Below are 20,474 nucleotides of genomic sequence, written 5' to 3' on the forward strand. Positions count from 1 at the left end.
TCATTATTCAAAGGCATCATGGTTCAGAGGCATCATCCTCACAGCCCGAGAGCATCATTTCATGGCTTGTGAATCCTTTATTATACGCTTCATGGCCTAGGACATCATGGTCTAAGGACGTCATTCTAACCGTCCAAAGACAACCTTCATTGTCCGACAGGAATTTGCATCATGTCTAAATTTATGCACAATATATTCTTGTATTGCTTACTTGCAGGTAAACCGACGAGCAACGGCCATCTCAGCAGGAGCGATCCTGCTCCAATTCCTGCAGCCCTATTAGACCTTAACCGTTCACCCCGTCTTGGATATTGCGTTCGTTCTTGAAAAGTCTCCATCGGTATACTCCGCCGACGGATCCTGAACTACATCTGGACTGATTCTTGTAAAACCAAGGATATGTAGGCAATTCAGAAACCAGGGCGCGTCTTAAACCTCTTCGAACCGTTTCGCTCGGTAAATATTGGCCATCATATCTTTACCCGACAACTCTTTCATCCTTCCTGAGTAAAGAAGGGTAGTTGTTGATACCCAATTTTTCCTGTATATTTTAATATGTAAAATACTTTTAAAATAGCATATGTGCGCATATATAAGTATGTCCAATTGTTTTCTTAATTTTTAAAGATTTTTAAACCAATTTATTTCCCTATTTTATTCATAAAAAATCCAATAATATTTCCAATATTATCATTTTGGTAATTCATTCATTGGACTCTCATATTTGTGCCAAAATATAGCTAAAATAATTTTTGTACATTTTTCACAAATTTATTTAGTATTTTTAAAGCTAAATTGCATAGAATTGCAATATTAGCCGCTTTTTAGATTTAATTGCGTTTATATCTATAAAAATTAAGTCCAGTATTTTTATTTTGATAATTATATGTTATAAATCATTTTAGTTCTTTTAATTTATTTTCAAAATTTAATTTGATATTTTTTATAAAATAAATGGGGAAAATTGGCTATTTAAATGTTAGCCCCATTCTATTTCGATTATAACCTAAATTGGACCCCAATTTGAATCCCAAATACCCTGGCCCAATTCCTATTAAACCCCGACCTAATACCATTTAAATAACGCACCCGGACTCCCACCTAATCACAGTCGTTGATCATTTAGATCAACGGCTCTCATTACCCCTTTCCTAATTAAACCCAAACGAAACCCCCTAAACCCTATCATTTCCCACCATACGTCGACTCTGAATCCCACTCTTCTCTCAAATCCTCTCTACAACAACATCTGACCCTAGCCACCGTCACCTTAATCTACCCTAATCCGTGGCTCTCCAGGATCATCTAAGACCTGTATCAGCCTCCCATGGCTTCTACGTGTTCGTTTCTGTGGTCTCATGACCAGATTCTAAAAGGGCTTGGTCCATCCTTTGCTCGATGACTGCTCTCTGGTCTTTTTTGACCTTTCTCCGGCCAGCCCTGGCCATTCGATTCAAGCCTTTGACTCTCCTGCTTAGATCGATGGCTTTCAAGGCCTTTCTCATCACTTAGGGTTCTTCTGAAACCCTAATCTCTAAGGTTCTTTCGATTTCTTTTAGATCTGCTTCAAATATATGTTTGCTTTGAACTTCTAAGCACTTTTCTCGAAGTTTCTTTTAAAACTTTGCTTTCAGAACTCCTTATCTTTTCTGATTTTCGTTCTTGTGAAGTTATTTCAAAACTTTTCTTTGATTTTTGACATGTTTTGCTATGTTTGCTCATATCATTCTTCTACTTGAGTTTGCATGTTAAAAGGCCTAATTTCTTTTGACTGTTTATTAGACGAATGCTTGTTTGCTTGAGGTTTTGTCTGATTTGTTTGTTTATCCTCTTTTAAAACTCTACTATTGTTGAAAACCCTATGGCTTTGGGCATGAGATTGTTCGTTTAAGTACGTGACTCGATTTGAAGTTCTCTTATTCCTTTGTGTGATTCTTCTGATTCTGGGTTTCTATCATCTCTAAAACTCGATTATGCTCGAAACCCTAATTTTTTTTCTTTTTCAAAAAGGGTTTTCCTCACCTGCTACTATGAGATCTTCACATGCTTTTGATATTCTATATTTTCTTCACTACAGATTCAATGTGACTTGACCTACTGGACTATCATGCTTCGAATGCTGCTATCTACTGAATTTTGTGCTACTATCGTATGCTATTTCCTTTTGCCAATAAGCTTGGCTTCGCGTGTATAGTGTTTGTGCACTCTATTTATATGTTGAGTTTCCTTCTTTGATTGATCTTCAAACTTGTGACTGATTCAAACTTTTCCTTTGTGAAATTCTAATTTCACTCGCCTGTTAAGGTTAATTGATTTCTTTTCCTGTTTTGCCTTATTTAATCCTTTCCAAAATAAGTGTATTTATGTATCTAGACTTAATTACTTACTCTATTGTTTTACTACTACTTTTATGCAACTATCAGCCTGCTTACAAATTGATTTCTCTCCTTATTTTGGACTTGTCATTGCCCGTTAAGCGAGTGATCCCTTAATTAAAGGCAATCACTTGTAGAATTGATTCTTAATTGTGATTGTTTCCATGTTTGTAGCTTTTACTTCTCTTTTACTCATTTTCAAAAAGCTATAAATACCATGTACTTCTTTTCTTTCAAACACACGAACACAAGGCATAAAACACTTGGGTTCAGACACACACTCCACTAAAATCTCTCTCTTTCTCTGTTGCTACTTGTATTGCTGTCTTACCTAGCCGGCTGAAATCCAAGGCTAGGCTGTGGGAAGTTTGCTTATTTTTCCTGCATTTGTATCTTTACTGGTATGTTCTAATTTAGCTTCTGCATCAACAACAACATGCTTCTCTATTGTTTCTTGCATTCTTGTCTGTCCCATGTTTGTATTTAACCAAGTTCCACTATTAAGCATGCTATAATCTGCCCTTTCGTAATTCTGAGTTAATGTTTTGCCATTACTTATCATGACATATGAATCCTAAATCCCCACCCCAATGCGTTTAATACTTGTGATTGGTTTTGGGCATGATAGCATTGGACATTGTTGTGCATGACCCAAACCTGATTCCTCTGGGATCATATCCTCCATGTTTCCTCGAGATGTTGTGTGTTCTGATTGTTTTATAAGCATGTTAGCACCTTCTATTGTTGTACATGCCCAAAACTGATCCATGCCTAAGTGCATGGGCTCCTTGCAATGGATTCCCAACCCTTGACCCCCCTTTGTATGAAGTTATTAACTCTATGTGTTATTGATTACTGTCTCCCTATCATCCCTTACCCTCTCCTTTGTCCCTTCAGTTTTGAAACTTTGTTCCTGCACTTTCACTATCTTCTTAGAACTTAAGTTCTTCTCCCTTGTGTGAGCCTTGCCTTGGGACCCATGAGCTCCCTCTGAACTTGGACACTTAAGGGCTGGCACTCCCATACTGCACTCATTTTTATTCTGGTTATGTAACTTGGGTGTGAGCACTGTAGGCATATGATTTTTGACCCTCCCCACGATTTTACACATTTTTAGAGTAAAATATTTAGTTTAGGTTTAATATCGTTATTTAAATAGTTTTGACTCTTTTACTTTAGTTTATCATAAAAAATAAAAATTACAAAAAAATAAAACAAATATTTTCATCTTTAGGTTAAAACCAATTAGTATATTTATATTTATAGTATTATAACATTTGAAAATACAAAAAAATTAGTTTCACTCGTAGTATTTAGTTTTATATTAGTTTATTTTAATTTAGAGTAATTTTTACATTTTTATAGATACATTGTATTATTTGGTCTTTTTAGCCTAAGTTCAAACCCAAAAGACATGGTCCAACCCAATTACCCTTGGCCCATTCTTCCCATCTAATTAGCCTATTTAAGTGCATGATTTAATCCTACCCATCTATTTCCTTTTAATCCAATGGTCATCATACCTTCCCACCTCCATATAAAATACTCAATTATAAAAATACTACCCATGTTTTCAAGACCTAAGACTAAAAAAAAGAACGCCAGCACTTCTAATCTCGAAGACTGCGGTCTCCCAACTTCCCCCAAATCAAAGACCTTCAAGGTCTAATTTCACCAACTCCAAACACACACACACAGAGAACATACAAGGAATTCTTTGCACAAAAATTGGGGGTGGAAAAATAAAAAGAAATGAAAGAGTCTTCAACCCATATCACTTCACATATATAACCTTAAACCCATTTGAAATTCCATTAAACCAGCTTTAAAAAAAGACCCGAACAGTCATCAATTTCTCCATTTGTTTTCGCCGACGAAGCTCCGTTTCAGCCCTGTAATGTCACGGAAGATAGATCGAGATAGTCGAACTTCCATTTGAGAGCTCCGTCTAAAGTTCCGGCAAGGTTCCTGTTTAGTATGGTTAACGTGTTACTGGTCTTATTTCCAGACTTTTGTTGCTTTTTAAAAAGGTCTGTTTCTTGTTGCTACTCTTCGGGATCCAATCTATCCTATGCTTTATTATTGTTATTTTATTTTAGCCTCTTTACTTAAGGTTGATCCATGACTAATTTATTACTTCACTTTGTCTTTCTTTGATGAATACTTTAATCTAGCTGGGTGTTTCTTTTAGTTTTTTTATTTATAAAGATAAATCAATAAGCATGGTGTTGGTATGCTTTGGAATCTGCTGATAATTCCTTTGGGTTAAGATGTGGGTTTTATTTGCTTTATTCTCCTTTTTTCACTATCTTTGTTAGTACCTTTTTTTTGGAATAATCTTTGATGCGCAAAATATGGGTTTGGAGTTTAATTGGTGAATGAGGTACTACTATAGTTTCTAGTTTGAATACATGGCCAAAATTGCCAATAAGGCTATAAGCTCGGACATCTTTCCATAAATAATTTAATTTATTCCTTCCACAATAAATTTCATAGCTTATGGCCTTACAATAATCTTAAATTAGATTAGGAAACAAATCAAATATCGTAGTTAGCTTTAGGAGCGATTAATAAATCATCATCACTATGGGTACGGTTCCCGCGGCATGGTCATGATACATAAATCCCAATTCGGGTGTGCATTTCAAGTGACCCGACTACAACTACGAACAATAATTAAAATAAACATGTTGCAAATCGTGGGTGCATTTCATGTAGCGTGGTTTGCGGTGTGTTCCAAAACGGCAAGTATACGACAATCGTAACCTGTTCAAGAAATAATTCCATAAATCCTAAAAGTAGTTAAAATAATTATAAAGCGGTTATAAAGCTAAAAATGCACAATAGGATTAAAATATGAAGTAAATCAGATAATAGGCCAATATTAATAGTTTAAGCGACCATGCTCGAACCGCGAAACCCGGAAATGCCTAACACCTTCTCCCGGGTTAACAAAATTCCTTATCTAGAATTTCTGGTTTCGCGGACTTTTAAATAAAGTCGAAATTTTCTAGATTTGGGATTTAAAATAAACCAGTGACTTGGGACACCATAATAAATATCCCAAGTGGTGACTCTCAAAAAATTAAATTAAATAATCTCATATCGAATAATGTCACTTAAAATAGAAAAACTCCCTTATATCCGCCCTCGGGTGGTAAAAAGGAGGTGTGATAGTTCTGGCGACTCTGCTGGGGAAAAGAACCCCGAATCTCTGGTTCAGGTTTCAGAATTCGAGCTTAGAATAGCTGTTACGATTGGATTTTATTTGTTATTTGATTTTTACATGTTTGAGCCTAATGTGTTAAATGCCGATTTTTATCGCTTTGATTTTGCTTGAACTGGATATAAATTGTTTTGAAACCCTTCTTCTCTCTGAGTCTTCTAAATCATCTGGGAAGTGTGCACTTCGTGTGACTTCTTTTCTGTTAGAGTCATATCCCAATTTTAGAACAAGGTTCGGACAAGTTGCAAAGCCGGTGAAGCTTCTGTATTCCCGGTACGCTGCCTCCCCCCCCCGGCTCGAGCTGTCCGCTCGGGTAAGCCAGGTCTAGAACAATACACCCAGGTTTTAAACCTAGAATAACATAGCCTCATGCCAGATCCCTAGTAGGAACGCTTGTTTGCATTATGTGCATTTGACTTTGGGGACTCCACATAGGGGTTGGGTACATCTAGGACAGGTGTACCCAAATTAAAAGACCATCCTGATGCATCTTACGTGATATTTGTGTATCTGTCTGTTTCGGCTTGCATGTTGACTGGCTCCTAGAATAGGGAAAGAAAATGAAAAAAAAGGAGAAAATCCAAAAAAATAAAAACAGAAAAAAAAGAAAAAGAAAAAGAAAAGAGAGTGAGAAGTAGGTATTTGAATTATCCTGAAACTCTACCAAAATTTTGAGAAAAAGAGGAAAAGTCATTTCAAAATAAGTCAATTTCTGTTCCGTCAAAACTGGGCGAACTACGCGGGTCTGATTCTCACCGGATGTGAGATACGTAGGCAAACCTCATCGATTTCGGCCCCAATTTTCAAAAAATCCAAGAATATTTTCCTTTACTTCCTTCTTTAGAAAAATCTTTCTTTAAGACCCCAATTTTTTTAAAAAAAATCCAAAAATATTTTCTTTTAATTTCTTCTAAAAATCCAGAAATATTTTCATTCTTCTTCAAAAGTTTTCCTTTCGAAAATTAAAAAGAAAATTCAAAAATATTTTCTTTTTTCTTTAGAATCATTTCTTTCATAAATTCAAATATGAGTCAAAAAATCTAAAAAATATTTCCTTTCTTCTTTAGAAAATTTTTCATTCAAAATTCCAACAAAAAAAAGAAGTCGAAATTCAAAAAGAAATTATTTCTTCTTTAGAAGTATTTCTTTCGAAAGTCCCAAAAAAAAATTGAAATCAAAAAATATTTTGTTTTTTCTTTATAAGTCTTTCTTGCGGAAATTAAAAAGTTCCAAAATTAAAAAAAAAAGAGTTAGTTTATTTACGTTATTTCTGATCTTCCCGAACTACACAAGATCTGATTCATGTTCCCACATGATACGTAGACAACCCACATCAGGTTCTATCAACCATTGAAAAGAAAAGAAAAAAAATGAAAAAATATGAAAAAAGTGAAAAAATGATGATAATAATAAGGACTGACTGAGTCCATTCTAACATGTCTTGTTTTGAATTGTGAAGAAAGTTGAGGTGGTCGGTTTGTGGTAAGCGGACAACACAAGATCCAAAGAAAAATGATAACTGACATCGAAGCTGTTACAAGTGCTCAAGAGACTCAGGGTCAGAGGGTTCGACAAGAGTCTACTGTGTTTGAGGAAAATAGAATACTGAAACAGCAAATGGCCAAAATGTGTTAAGCATGGGGCAATAGCCAAGGACAGCCTTGTCATGAGTCACAATTTGCTACCCAACAAAAGCAGTACCACTCTCCTGAGTACCACTCGTACTTGTTTGATCTTCCTGCAAACATTGAGAAGCCTGCCCGAATGATGACACATGAAGAAATGACCCAAAGAGTGAAAAGCTTATAACAATGATTGAAAAACATGCAAGGTTTGGCAGGTTAGAAGAGTATTGCCTTCAAGGATCTATGTATGTTCCCCGATGTCCATTTACCGCATGGTTTCAAGACTCCTAAATTTGAAAAGTATGATGGACATGGAGACCCCACAGCCCACCTAAAAAGGTATTGCAATCAACTAAGGGGTGTAGGAAAAAATGAATAATTGCTAATAGCTTATTTTGAAGAAAGCCTTACGGGAGTAGCATCCGAATGGTTTATGGATCAAGACACATCTTGCTGGTATGTCTGGGATGACATGGCACATGCATTTGTCAAACAGTTCCAATACAACATCAACATCGCCCCAAACTGCAATTCCCTTTCAAACCTGAAGAAGAAACCAACTGAATGTTTCAGGGAATATGCCATTAAATGGAGAGAGCAAGCAGCTAGAGTTAAGCCACCCATGGATGACCATGAGCTAATCACTGTTTTTCTTCAGGCTCAAGAGCCAGATTATTTTCAAAACATGATATCCGCAGTGGGTAAATCCTTCTCGGAGGCAATCAAAATGGGGAAAATGGTTGAGAATGGTCTTAAGATAGGTGGAATTATAAGTCAAGCACTTATCAAAGCCGCAACTCAGGATGACCAAATTGAATATGATAATTTTAGTGACACAAATGAGAAGGACGAAGAAATCATGATGACATCAGGGTCGAGAAGAGGTCCTAGGAGAGCATCTCGAAGGTATGACCAGCCTCATCTATTTTTCGATAACTCCCTTGAGCATTACTATCCCCCTCAGAACCCACAATACTCTATCGCTCTACCTCAGTATATTGTCCAGCCACCAAAATACCCTAGTAGGCGGTCACAAGCATCACAAAATCTCCACCAGCCTCTACAAAATTTTCAGGTACCCTATAACCCACATCCAAACCAAAGGTAAAAAGGAGAACAAAGGTTGAAAGATAATTTTACACCAATAGGAGAGTCCTATGCAAGCTTTATCTGAGGAGTTAAAGCATTATGACATGATTGCACCCGTTCCTCCAAATCATGTGAACCAACGTGCAAGAAGCTTTGACCCTTCTAAAAGGTGTGAATACCATTCCAATGCTTAGGGGCACAATGTTAAAAGATGTCGGGATTTGAAAAGAGAAATAGAAAGGATGATCCAGGAAAAACTGATTGTGAACCAAGACAGTGACAACCAGAGTATCGCGCAGAGTACTTTACCAGCACATGATGATGCACACTTTGTAGGGGTGAGGCGTGGCGACATGGAATATGAGAATTCTTTCGGGAATTTGCCGACTGAAATTGGAAAAGGCCATGGTGATTCTGATGAGCAAATTTGTGGCTAAATGTCAAGCTTAGAAGTTGAAAAGTCATTCTCTCCTCACTAGGGAGGAATCTTGGTAGCTTGTTTTGATGTTTTTTCTATTATCTGGATTATTTCAGGATTATGATCTAGATTTTATTTGTTTTATTGAGTCAAACCCTTCTATCTCTCTATCCTGTTTGTATGAGTCATGTCTGTCTGTTTTGTTGCTATTTTAATTATCAGGGTTATTTTCGAGTTGTAACTCGATTTTAGGTTGCTTGTTTAGTTGTCAAACCCTTCCATCCTTATTCAATAAAATACAGTTTGTCCTTTCGTATCATTCTGTGCTTAGTTTCTTTCCCGCTAATTTTAGTGATATGACATGCATGCAGACTTTTTGGCCAGATCTTAGAAAATTGATTTAAGCTTGAATTGGATGATTGAGAACAAGACACTTTTGAGGATGAATAAAGAGTTGAAATACTTTGGAATTAAGGTCGAGTAAAATTCACCGTCAAATCATTGTGAAGATCGGGCTTGAGGATATTGAATCAATTGAAGCTTGGTCGAAAGTTTGACATTAAGGGATGGAAAGTGTCTTGTGACCATGACACACCAAGAATACAAACATGTTTGTCAATGCTGTGATTGCCAAAAGATACAATAATTGGCGTTCTCGAGGCTGGGAGGCCCTTTTTCTGCTATCCAAATACTTTATACTCTTTGTTACCCCTTCTGAGACTGTGTTATTTTCTTTGACCACCCTCTTTTAGAATCAAGTATATAGTCAAGAGTCAAAAAAAGAAAAAAGAAAAAAAAGAAAAGTCCATGTCCTAAGAGTACAAACCGGGGCAATTCTTAGAAAGTTCATGTGAAAAGAAATGAAGAAGAAAAGAGTTGTCAAAGGTCCATGTCCTAAAAAATAGAAGCTGGAGCAACTTTTTTGAAAACAAAAAAATATAGAAAAAAAAAAAGAAAAGAAAAAACATAAAGAAAAATGAAAAAATTAGTTAGGTCAGATGTTTGAACTACGTTCAACCTGATTCCTTAAAAAAAATACGTAGGCAGCCTCACGGTTCGGTCCAACCAAATAAGAGTTTAGACGAAAAAGAAAAAGAAAAAATAGAAAAATCCAAGAAAATTCCCAGTATCTGAAACTGGGGTAAAGATTTTATTTCGCTTTTGAAATAGTCGATTCCAATAGTTGTAAGTCTGCAATCCCTTAGTTCGAGTCTACTTTGAGCCTTCATGCAGTCCTTTCTTTCCAACCTTATCCAAAAACCTTCCAAATAAATACCTCCTGATATGCCTTCAAGAATGCCAAGAGAAGCATGCAATGAGCAACGGCTATCAAGAGACATAGAACACTGTCAAGTTGCTCACAAAAGAAAAAGAAAAATGAGAGAGTCTTACTAGTGAAAACCTTCACGGGCACTGTAAGGCGACAATAAGTAGAGATAAATAAATGAGAGAGACTTGTAGGTGAAAATCCCTCGGGGCACCACTAGTCGAAAGTGAGTCACGAAGCTGATGCAAAGAATTGGCACGAACAAGCCCAAATTCAAAGCTCATAAGAATGGCAAAAGGGAATATTGGATTAGTTTGATAGATCATGCCGTTGAGTCCAAAATGCATGTCATGACCATTAAGGCTAGTTATTCGAAAAAAATGAAAAGAAAAAAAAATCTTCATTCTGTCCTTCCGAGAGGGGCATTTCTTGTTAATAATTGTCTCCTTGCATCATTTTGTCCTTCACTCAGAGTCAGCCCTTGTCAAAACAAGCAAAAAGAGATTTCAAAATCTGCTGCTAGCTTTTCAGTTACATAAAGTAAATTTGGCCAGCACACTCAGTTGTCACAGTCAACATGCCTTGAGGATTCATGCAAAAGCTCCCCCCAAGACTCTTGTCACCCTATTTGGCGCAAGCAAAGATAACTTGTGATCCTCTCTGACAGCAAATTTCTCAAAAAGAGGAAGTCATTCAAGATATCAGAAAATATGATCTAAGCAAAGATCTCAAGTTGGGATAAGGCTGTTTGAGCTGCAAATACAAATGGCACTGGGAGCGAAACAATCAAGGTTGATGTAGAGCAAAGGTCTCTTGAAACCGACTCAAGCTGATTAAGCAAATGGAAAGCTGCCCAGGACTCAAGGCCACAAACCGACCACCATTTTCAAAACTGACAAATTTTTCTGTGTGAAATAGGAACAAAGCAGTGCAAAGAAAGTGATTCCAAAAGGAAAGAGGATGAAAAATCAAAAAACGAAATCAAGAGAAGAGCCGACAAAGGGAAATTTCTCAAATCTTTGCCTTTATTTGTCTTGCTATTGTGCATAAAATCTTACCATTGATCTTCACATTTTTTTCCTCCTAGGATAAAAAGTCCTAGTCTGATGGATTTTTCTCCCAATAAATATCCTAGTCTGATGAATCTTTCTCCTAAGATAGAAAACCTAGTTTGATGAATTTTCTCCTAGGATAAAAATCTTAGTTTGATAAATCTTTCTCCTAAGATAACAAAAAAGGGACCCTAGTCTGACGAATCTTCTCCTAGTATCGCAATCTTAGTCTGATGAATTTTTCTCCTACGATAGAAGACCTAGTCTGATGAACTTTTCTCCTAGGATCGAAATTTTAGTCTGATGAATCTTTCTCCTAAGATAGAAAACCTAGTCTGATGAATTTTCTCATAGGATAAAAATCTTAGTCTAACGAATTTTCTCCTAAGATACAAAAAAAAGACCTAGTCTGATGAACTTTCTCCTAGGATCAAAATCTTAGTCTGATGAACTTTCTCCTAGGATCAAAATCTTAGTCTAATAATATTTCTCCTAGGATAGAAAACCTAGTCTGATGAATTTTCTCCTAGGATAAAAATCTTAGTCTGATGAATCTTTCTCCTAAGATAACAAAAAAGGGAATCTAGTCTGACGAATCTTCTCCTGGGATCGCAATCTTAGTTTGATGAATTTTTCTCCCAAGATAGAAGACCTAGTCCGATGAACTTTCTCCTGGGATAGAAATCTTAGTTTGATGAATATTTCTCCTAAGATAGAAAACCTAGTCCGATGAATTTTCTCCTACGATAATAATTCAAAAAAAGGGAAGTCTGAATTTGAATAATTCAAAAAAAGGGTCAATTTTTAGTTTTCTTAAGTTATCAATGTTTAGTTTTCTTGAAATCAGGGGCCCCGCCTAGAAAATAGGGCCAGTCTTTACTTTAGTCAAGCTTAGTTTATAGTTTTCCACAGGTTCAATCACATTTAGGAGACACACATCCTTGTCGAGTCATTAATTTTACTTTCATCATTGCATCCTTCATCAGCAGCGTAGGTGATCTATAGTTCTGCTAACAACTCACAAATATTCCTAGTGCAAACTGGGGCAGAAAAGTTTCTTTTGTTGTCTGTTTTGCTGTAGTATCAGGCGCTCACCTAGAGAATAAGGCAAAACAGTTCAAATTTCAAGGAAAAGCAATTTCGAAGGAAGACAGTTCAAGTTTCAAGGGAGAACAGTTCAAGTTTTAGGGAAAGCAGTTCAAGTTTCAAAGGAAGTCAGTTCAAGTTTTAGCAATCAGGCGCCCACCTGGAGAACAAGGGAAGTCATTTCAGAATCCAATTCAAGTTAGAAGTAGCAGAAGCTCGCCTAAAAATGCGGGTCGACATGGGTCCGAGATAACAAAAAAAAGAAGTCTCAATCAAGAATAAAAGAGAAAAAAAGTGAATCCAAAGTGCAGAAGTGGAGAAAAGATATGGTCTGCTCAAGACATAATTGAAGTCACAAGCTCTGCATGTCCCGTCTTGATCTAAAAAAGCTGAAGAAGGTTGAACCAATACCTGCAGCTAACAAGCATCAAGATTCAGATCAAAGTCCGCATGAAGAACCAACCAAGACTCAAGATCAAGCTTCAGAAGACTCATAGATAGGAATCTTCTAACTCATAGCTGATAGGTTTAGTTAGTCTATTTCATATTTTGATTTTGATGTAATAATAGGACCGCGGACAGGAACCTCGACGGAACGTCACCTCAATCGGCTCACCACCTTGGTACTCTATCACCTCATTCACTTCTGAACTACACGTGGCCTGATTCCTTTATAGCCAAGGATATGTAGGCAGCTCAGATACCAGGGCTCGGTTACATTCTCCTTTCTTTTAGTTTTTGGTCTCTCCAAATATGGGTCAGGTCAAAATACCTGTCTCGTCGTTCTTTGTCTGAAAACTCTTCGTGTTTCCAGTTAAAGAGGGGCAACTGTAGGCATGTGATTTTTTACCCTCCCCAAGATTTTACACATTTTTAGCGTAAAAAATTTAGTTTAGGTTTAATATCGTTATTTTAAATAGTTTTGACTCTTTTACTATAGTTTATCACAAAAAATAAAAATTACAAAAAAATAAAATAAATATTTTCATCTTTAGGTTAAAGTCAATTAGTATATTTATATTTATAGTATTATAACATTTGAAAATACAAAAAAATTAGTTCCACTCGTAGTATTTAGTTTCATATTAGTTTATTTTAATTTAGAGTGATTTTTACATTTTTATAGATACATTGTATTATTTGGTCTTTTTAGCCTAAGTTCAACCAAAAGATAGGGTCTAACCCAATTACCCTTAGCCCATTCTTCCCAACCCATTAGCTCATTTATGTGCAAGATTTAATCCTAACCATCTATTTCCTTCTAATCCAATGGTCATCATCCCTTCCCATCTACGTATAAAATACCCAAGTTTTCAAAACCTAAGACTAAAAAAAGAACGGCAACACTCCTAATCTCGAAGACTGCCGTCTCCCAACTTCCCCCAAATCAAAGACCTTCACGGTCTAATTTCACCAACTCCAAATACACGCACAGAATATACAAGGGATTCTTTGCACAAAAATTGGGGGTGGGAAAATAAAAAGAAACGAAAGAGTCTTCAACCCATATCACTTCACATATATCACCTTAAACCAATTTGAAATTCCATTAAAACCAGCTTTAAAAAAAAAGACCCGAACAGTCATCAATTTCTCCATTTTTTTTCCTCCGACGAAGCTCCGTTTCAGCCCTGTAATGTCATGGAAGATAGATCGAGATAGACGAACTTCCATGTGAGAGATCCATCTAAAGTTCCGGTGAGGTTCCCGTTTAGTATGGTTAACGTGTTGCTGGTCTTATTTCCAGACTTTTGTTTCTTTTTAAAAAGGTCTGTTTCTTGTCGCTACTCTTCGGGATCCAATCTATCTTATGCTTTATTTATTGTTATTTTATTTTAGCCTCTTTACTTAAGGTTGATCCATGACTAATTTATTACTTTACTTTGTCTTTCTTTGATGAATACTTTAATCTAGTTGGGTGTTTCTTTTAGTTTTTTTTTTATTTATAAAGATAAATCAATAAGCATGGTGTTGGTATGCTTTGGAATCTACTGATAATTCCTTTGTGTTAAGATGTGGGCGTTATTTGCTTTATTCTCATTCTTTCACTTTCTTTGTTAGTACCTTTTTTTGGAGTAATCGTTAATGCCCAAAATATGGGTTTGGAGTTTAATTGGTGAATGAGGTACTACTAAAGTTTCTAGTTTGAATACATGACCAAAATTGCCGATAAGGCTATAAGCTAGGACATCTTTCCATAAATAATTTAATTTATTCTTTCCATAATAAATTCCATAACCTATGGCCTTAAAATAATCTTAAATTAGATTAGAAAACAAATCAAATATCGTAGTTAGCTTTAGGCACGATTAATAAATCATCATGACTATGGGTACGGTTCCCGTGGCTTGGTCACGATACATAAATTTCAATTCAGGTGTGCATTTCAAGTGACCCGACCACAACTTCGAACAATAATTAAAATAAACATGTCACAAATCACGGGTACATTTCATGTAGCGTGGTTTGCGGTGTGTTGTAGAACGGCAAGTGTACGACAATCTTAACTTGTTCAAAAAATAATTCCATAAATCCTAAAAGCAGTTAAAATAATTAAAAAGTGGTTATAAAGCTAAAAATGCATAATAGGTTTAAAACATGTAGGAAATCAGATAATACCCCAATTATTAATAGTTTATGCGGCCGTATTCGAACCACGAACCCCGGGAATGCCTAACACCTTCTCCAGGGTTAACAGAATTCCTTGTTTAGAATTTCTGGTTTCGCGGACTTTTAAATAAAGTCAAAATTTTCTCGATTTGGGATTTAAAATAAACCGGTGACTTGGGACACCATAATAAATATCCCAAGTGGCAACTCTGAAAAAATTAAATAAAATAATCGCATATCGAATAATGTCACTTAAATTAGAAAAACTCCCTTATATCCGTCCTCGTGTGGTAAAAAGGAGGTGTGACAAGTATTGCCCAGGGTCCTATTGAGACCCTTAGGGAACTTTGACACACTCAAGTATGAGAAAGACTTTGAATCAATGGCATTTGAGGTGGTTTATTCCATAACTCAGAGAGGAAGTCAAGAGTCAGGTTTCCTCTGGTTGTAACTTTTCTTTGAACTTTTCTGATGTATTTAATTATTTCTGGTCTGTAATAATTTGTAATAATTACTTGGGGCTGGCTAGTGAAAAGGGTTGGGAAATCATGTATGCTCAAGGAGAGAAAGCATGCCTATAGGACTATTTTTTATTCTGCGTGTTCAATTCTGCATTTTAGACACCATGTCTATAGTGTTTATCTTAATTTCTTCATGATCAATTTCACATCTAGATAACCCGCCTATAGGACTTATTTAAAATTCTGCATGCCACTTAGATATCATGCTTTAGGTTCTAAACGGCTATAAGTAAGTATCATGTTCATGATGTTGAAATCATTCAATGTTAGATATCATGCCTATAGGGATTAAAATCAGCAACATTAGATACCATTGCCTACATAATCTGGATTTAGTTTAAATCAGCCTATTCTGAACTGGTTTTAAACAACCTAATTCCCTTGTTTAACGAGGTTTAGCAAGCATGCCTATAGGATTTCAAACAATTTGTTTTGAGTTATTACTGTTTCACCACATTCTGAATCAATTAGATATCATGTCTATAGGACCTCATCTAACACTTAGGCAAACCTTAGAGTAATAACCATAAAATTGAATTCGTTTTTGTTAATTGCTACAACCAGCAGGCAGACCTAACTCAGACTTCTTATCTGAATTATGTAATAAACTAATCTGCCTCAATGATCAAACTCCCCTCGTCTTTAGTATTTTAATCAGACCTAAAAGTATGTGCAAATCATACTATTTATGTGTTTTCATTTGAGGAGGTGTACATGGGACTTTATCTGTTTATATGCTTCCCCCAACATGCAGTTTATGTGTTTTGCATGTCGCTTTAGATTTTTACCTTTTGAAACCAAAATCAGCCTAATATCCCTCCCCTTTAGGAAATAGTAGTCCTAAGCTCCTCCGGGACTGATAGGAATGGGACAGGTAATAGCATGCAATAGTGATCGAGACCAATCCGCGCTTTAAATACCTTAACGGGGTGGGAAGGGTAGATATGGATATGATGACCGGTGCGCTAATACCACGTGTATCCCTTATTTTGAGGAGTGTCATACCGGGTATCGTATTGATGTGATCCATATTAAATATAAACCTAGGACCCCTTCCCTTTTATTTGCAAACTTCTTTTCAAAACTCTTCTTTTAATTATCTCTTCTCTTATGTAAGCCTTATCTATTTACTTGTTAATTACACAAATTTACAATAAACTGTCTGGCCGGAAATCACACCAGTGGATCCTGAGGGGTGCATAACACTTTCCTATAAGGATAATTTCAAGTCCTTACCCTATCTCTGGTTATTCAATCAAACTTAGAATTGAACCCTATTGGTGTCCTAATGCACCTTAAATCATTAGGTGGCGACTCTTCAAATGCAAAACCCTGTTCCCAAAAGGAACGAGTTGTCCCAACCAAATGTCATAAACCCAATTTCGCGAGAAAAAGGCTGCGCGACACTGAGGGCCTCAGGTGAGTTTAGGATGGTTGAACGGACCATTTCAAGTTAAAGGAAGTTGTAGTTTTGGCTTCAGCTGTTGTAGAAAATTTGTGCTTCGCGTTCGCGAGTGGGCCCTCGCGTTCACCAAGGGCTAGGATGAGAGGCCGAAAATTTAGCCTTTGCGTTCGCGAGGGAGGTCCCGCGTTCACGAAGGGTCGGAACAGGAAGCATGGCGTTCGCGAGTTGTCTGACGCATTCGCGATGGTTTGGGATGCTGAGGCATCTCGTTCGTGATGGTGTGGTCGCATTCGCGTAAGAGAATTTTGGTCAATGGTATTTTTGTGCTTCGTGAACGCGAGGCTTTGACCGCGTTCGGGAAGAAGGATTTCTGATCGCTGGGCAGAATGTTTAAAAGACCATTTTCGTGAGTTTTGGCCTATGTCCACCAATTTTGACTCGGTTTTGGAGATTTTTGAGAGGGATTGAAAGGAAATCAAAGAGAACGTATTGGAGGTAAGAATTTTGGAGTTAATACTCGATCCTATTGTGATTTCTAACCTAATTAAACATGAAATTTGGGGAATTTGAAGCCTAAATTAGGAAGTTAGGGCTTGGAAATTTGAGACTTTAATCTAGGGATTTGAGGGGCCATTTGTGGTCGGATTTTGGTACTCTTGGTATATATGACCTCGTGGGAGGATAAGGATTCCGTTGATGTGACTTATCGAATTTTGAGACATGGGCCCGGGGGTCGGGTTAGACCAATTTCGAGATTTTTGGTATAATTTGATTAATTTCGCATGGGCTTCGTCCCTTTGGCATATTCTAATGTTATGATTCTGATTTTGGGTAGATTCAGTGCGAGTTGAGGCCGAGGCGAGAGGCAAAGGCATTGCGGAGTAGTAATTCACCCGGTTTGAGGTAAGTAACCATTGTAAATATGGAATTGAGGGTACAAAACCCCGGTATTTCGTATCGTTTTGATAAATGAGGTGACGCACATGCTAGGTGACGAGCGTGTGGGCGTGCACCGGTAGGGATTGTGACTTAGTCCGCCCCGTAGCCATATTAAGTCACGTACTTGATTTGAAATCTTATGATATCCCGTATTTTAGAAATTTATACTGTATTATGGGTTGTATGCCATGTTTGGGGCCTTGTGACGACCTGTTGAGACCCTTAGGGGCATATTTACTATTTTTCCGCACTCTATTTATTTGAAAGCATATCCTCAGTCATGTTTCACCTATTTATTATTTAAAACTGATTTTATCACTCTACTTTTTAAAATGTGAGAACTGTTCAGATTGAGTTCCCTGATTTCTACTGTTATGCCCGAGTGGCTGTGAGGTTAATACCTGAGAGAGGCTGAGGACCTAATGGTGATGATTATAAATATTATGGATTGGGAAGCACCCCGCAATAATATTATATGTATATATTATGGATCGGGCTGCACACCACAACAATACTTATATAGATCGGGCTGCGCGCCGCAGCGATATGACGTTTGGGTTGTAGGAGCCCCTCCGGAGTTTGTACACCCCCAGTGAGCGTAGTCGACTATAAACTATTGATCGGGCTGCACGTCACAGCGGTTATTATGATTATCACTATTATAATGTGTATTTGAGCCTGAGATGAGAGCTGAGTCACGAGTGCACGAGAGGCTATATTTATGAGTGATACCTTGCCCGAGGGGCCCATTTATGATAGTTTTTGCCGATTTCACTCTTCTTTTAAAATGAGCCTCTATTGAAAACTGCTAAGTAAATGATTCAAAATATTTCAATCGAAACGGAAGTTTTATGAAGAAACTGGTTTAAAACTGTTGAGTTTGACTTGATATTCTATCATTTACTCTTCTATATGATATTTAACTGCTCGTCACTGCTTTTAGACCTTATTTACTTTAGTTACATACTGAGTTGGCGTACTTATGTTACTCTCTGCACCTTGTGTGCAGATCCAGGTGACCGAGCGGCAGAGTGAGGGTACTCAGCATTATCAGAGTTTTCCGGAGACTGCAAGGTTGCTGCATGGCGTCCGCAACCCTGCTTTCTTCCTTCCTATCCTTGTTTTCCCCGCATTTTAGATTTGTTATGTATTAAACGGTCGAACTTGTATATTTAGAGGCTCTAGCCTCGTGACACCAAATGTTTAGGCTGTGTTGGTTTAATATTTTATTGATTTCCGCACATTTTAGCTGTTTTATACATTTCTTTTGAGAATTTGAGATTTAAATCAGTGTTAGAAAATGGTTTTATAAAAGAAATTTATTGTGGTAGATGGTTTGGATTGGCTTGCCTAGTAATGTGATAGGCGCCATCACGACCGGGTATTTGAGGTCGTGACAAAAACAAAAGATGCAGCAAAATCCAAATAGTCGGGACCCAACATAGATCTTAGTTAAAATTGTGAAATATAAGTTGTTTTAATTGTATTCGAAGATTTTTAAAAATTTATAAAACAAAAACCGCTCTTCTTTAAATTGCAGAGAAACTATCTTACCAATAAAATTAATTTGATTGAAAAGAGATTGGTGAGAATATTACACGTAAACTGCATTGTGTCTAACGAATTTGCATACAAGTTAAGGGGGAAAATATGTATTAAGCCAAAATCATTTTACCTTCTAATCTATATTTAAGTTAAATAAAATGAGACGAAAATACAAACTAAATATCAGCAACAATTATGAGTTTACGATAAGGTTTGATTATATTATTGAGAGCTTTCATTTATAAAACTGTAAATAGAGAATGATCATCAATTAATGGGAATTTTATATATGTAACATTTGAAAATATCAATATTATTATTCAAAGTTTAATTTGAGTCAATTATCTGCTCAGACCTGAAGTAGTTTAATCTCTTTAATGCGTTGGAAAAAAATAAAAATAATCTCTTTAATGCAACTTCAGAATTCAAATATGAAGTTCTTTTATTTTTCAAATGCAACTTCAGAAATTCGAATCTTAAGTAGTTCAATCTATTGAATGCAACTTCAGATTTTCAATCTTAAATTCTGAAACATAAACTTGTTTTTCGATTTTCAACAATTCAATACACGAATGCTCAAATCTACTTCAAATGAGCTCAAATTTGAAATATAACTTTCAAATATTATTATAAGGAACAAGTCTCAATCATCAAATTGTCGAAATAACCGTAAAACAAATCGCAATCATCAAATTGTCTAAACAATATAAATTTAATAAATTCATTTTGCAACTAAAAAGAAGAAGAAGAAACTCTAAGTACAAGAAAAAGAACATTAAAGAAGAAGAAGAAAAAAGTGTATGTGTCTCAAGTTATCTAAAAGTTGGGTATTAATTAAACTTTTGCTAAAAATTGGATATAAATTCAACGGGTTATGCCACATGAAAATTTTGCCTTTAACTATGGTTGTTGGGCCTGGGCACATCCCGGTCTAATTGTAACTAGTGTAAGTACAAGCTATAGATTGAGATGCAGTAACCAAAATGTATGGGTCAAAATCTGATCGAAGTAATCTCGTCTAGGAAAGGATATCTAAAAGCTGATTAGGCCAAGGTCACGCTTAAGGAATAACATATCGGCGAGCTGAGCACTTAAGGTCGAGGTCGAGCACTCTGATCGGCCCCAAACGACTAGTTTAATAATAAGATATTTTAAAGGAATATTCTACAGAATATTTCTTGCACTTGTACTTTCAGTTAGGTAGGGAAAATGTCTGCTACGGCCCCAAACCGGATCCAGTAGTTATGTCGCTTCTCGTGAAGACAAGGCTAGCCAACAAAATCCCCAGATTCACTCCAATAATTTTAATAAGTCAA

General features: G+C 36.4%; 1 long non-coding RNA gene across 1 annotated transcript; it reads left to right on the forward strand.

The window, feature by feature from the left end:
* The first annotated feature begins 13,497 nt into the window (after positions 1–13,497).
* On the forward strand, positions 13,498–18,931 carry LOC104215573 (uncharacterized). Its single transcript, XR_708225.2, has 2 exons — positions 13,498–13,907; positions 18,623–18,931. It is a non-coding gene; the product is annotated as an uncharacterized lncRNA (long non-coding RNA).
* The last annotated feature ends 1,543 nt before the right edge of the window (positions 18,932–20,474 follow it).

Source organism: Nicotiana sylvestris, chromosome 2 (genome assembly GCF_000393655.2).
Source record: "Nicotiana sylvestris chromosome 2, ASM39365v2, whole genome shotgun sequence".
Lineage (NCBI taxonomy): Eukaryota > Viridiplantae > Streptophyta > Magnoliopsida > Solanales > Solanaceae > Nicotiana > Nicotiana sylvestris.